Here is a 2,798-nt window from a genome sequence, read left to right as displayed (position 1 = left end):
CCACTTCGATAGATATTACACAGTCCTAGTCAATCAGGAAGAATGGCCAAGTGGTCGCAGCTCGTAAGTTCTTCTCGGTTTTCTTGACCCTCAGCTCCTCAATTTTCGGCTTCTTCATCATAATCAAGTCAGCAGAGTAAGAGTGATCGGCGCTAGGAGGATAACTGAAATCATACCTCTCCCTTTCACCCCTGAAGCATCATCATCACTAACAAGAAGATCATCATACCCGTCGTAACTATCACCATCCTCGCAATCATCATTATCAACAACAACTTCCTGCTCATCAGCACTTTCCCGCTCAACATCAACATCAACAAGTTCCAAATCAATACCGACTCGCTCCACAACCTCGGGAACGACAACAGCCTCACCCTCACCGCCATCATCAAGACGAGGCGCCAAACTCTCAACATAACGAGCTTCTTCAGTCAAAGGCTCATCATCCTTTTCAAAATCCTCGATCACATTCTCAGCAACCTCGTTAGCTCGCGATCCCATCTCTCCAGACGACGAACTCGAACTTGTCTTACCAGCCGATGACTCAGAGGAAGACGATGAATCAGAAGATGAAGGACTCTTTGCAGCGCCTTGACTCTCGACAAAATTCTTAGTTGCAGCGGCAAGACGATCTCTCATACTCGGCTCACTAGACGACTGTATCGTTTTCTCGCAAACTAAACCCGTACCCACAACTGTGGATAACGAAAGCGCCGTTACCGAGCATGCAGTCTCCAAGCACGAGTTCAAAGGACGCTCAGTAGCACCCTGCTCCTTCAAAAGAAGAGTCTCAGGCGCATCATAAAAACCCGTCTCGCTCTCATCCCTTTGTTCATCAGTAACAGCAGTCTCAGGTCCAAAGACGAGCTCCACCTCTTTTTAAATCAACAATCCCGACTCATTTACTCCCGACGAACTCAACGGCTTATGCGCGTCAAAACCAGAATCAATGACGAGCTGCCTGTGAGGGACTAAACTCACCTCCTGATTTTAGGTCATGTTAAGATCAAAATGGGAAGATAACGTGGGCTGAATCCCGTGAAGAACTAGAAGAATGAATATACGTTTTATTGATGATTTTTGTAAAGGATCGTTACAAGAGATGTTTTTGATGATTACAAAGAGAAATATTTGAGAAACTCGTGTCTATGATGATTGAATGAATAAATCCTTTCTTTTTGATCTTCTGCCTCTTTAAATAGCCTCAGGCTCCGTTTTGACCGGCGCTAACAGGTTCCCGAGATCCCCTCCGTGATTTGAGGGATTTGTAACAGCTCCCCTTTGACCGGGTCATGCGCCTATTTAATTGTCCACGAGCTACCTCTTTGACCGGGCCCTGCGCCTGTTTACTTGTCAACGAGCTGCCTCTTTTCCTTGACCTCTCTGATGAACATCTCTAGCTCACAGCCTCCGGATCTGACTTAGCTGTTTTTGAAGATTGAATTCATGATGGGCCTTTCGCGGCCCGTTATCATTTCTTATTGTCTATCACTAGCTAGGGGGTCATATTTGGGCCCAACAGTTGCCCCCAGCTTTCGAGATAAGATTCTTTATCTCGGAAGCTAGACCTAATCACCGAGCATCAATCTTTTCGTTGAGATCTCGAGCAACAGTTATCTTTATTGAAGATTTCTTTTGCTTAATTTGATGGCTACGATTGCGTATGAAAATGCGCAAGTATCCGACTTCTCGGCCATCAAGCTTCCCATTCCTCAATTCTCAGAGAGTTCAGGTACTTTCGAGATTAACATTTTTAATATATCCTTTTCCGGAGAGTATGGTTCTAACTTAGGTTTGGTGGGCCCTGATTCAGCTCCAGTCGAGATGTCCCAGATGGGAGATGACAAGGAGGCAGATGAGGAGATCCAGCCAAAGAAAGTGATCCAGTCGAGGGAGACAAGGATGTCGGGAGGAGCTCCCGTGATAATGATGTCTAAGAGCTGCAGCTCTTTTTGAACTGTAATGTTGCTTTTCATGACTTTTGCCCAATGGGCTTTGTTTACGTTTCAGACTTATAGCCTGAGGAGGCTTTTAAACCTTAGGGTCTTCTGAACCCTCGTTAGCCTGGGGAGGCTTTTAAACCCTTTTATTCAAATTTGGTTTTGTTTTTTCGTATTAAGTCATTTGACTTGGTTTGATCGTTTCTTGGATGAGATTGACTTTTGTCAAGTGGAAGTTTCAGTTAGGACATGTATCATGATTATTATATACAATGTCCAATGACTTATCAGGTCTCGAAGATTTCGAGTGTATTAGATTATGAGGATCCTTAGAAGGAATTCCTAAAACATTGAGATTAGCTCCGGGTTTTTAGGAACATGAGCTACTCTGAAGACTTTAGGAGGGGGTTCATGGGAACCTGAATTCGTTTGTGGGATTTTAAGACCTATCGGAACTTGCTTAGGATTTTAAGACCTTTCGAAATTTGATAAGGGTTTTAAGACCTTTGTATTTTGTTGAGGATTTCGAGATTCTAGGTTTAGGTCCGAGGTGACCTGACCTTGTTCGAAGGATTTTAAGACCTTGATGATTTCTAAGGGTTTTAAGACCTTAGGTTGAGGTCAATGGAGACCTGACTTTGTTTGAAGGATTTTAAGACCTTTAGTGGTTTCTAAGGATTTTTAAGACTTTAGGTTGGTTTATCAAATTTGATTTCGCCTGAAGGATTTTAAGACCTTCGAGGTTACTAAGGATTTTAAGACCTTAGGTCCAGGTTCGTGGAGACCTGAGTTTGTTGGAAGGATTTTAAGACCTTCGAGATTCTGAGGATTTTAAGACCTTAGGTTCAGGTTGACGGA

The sequence above is a fragment of the Raphanus sativus genome, chromosome 7 (genome assembly GCF_000801105.2).
Source record: "Raphanus sativus cultivar WK10039 chromosome 7, ASM80110v3, whole genome shotgun sequence".
NCBI lineage: Eukaryota > Viridiplantae > Streptophyta > Magnoliopsida > Brassicales > Brassicaceae > Raphanus > Raphanus sativus.
Note: the sequence above shows the minus strand (reverse complement) of the source record.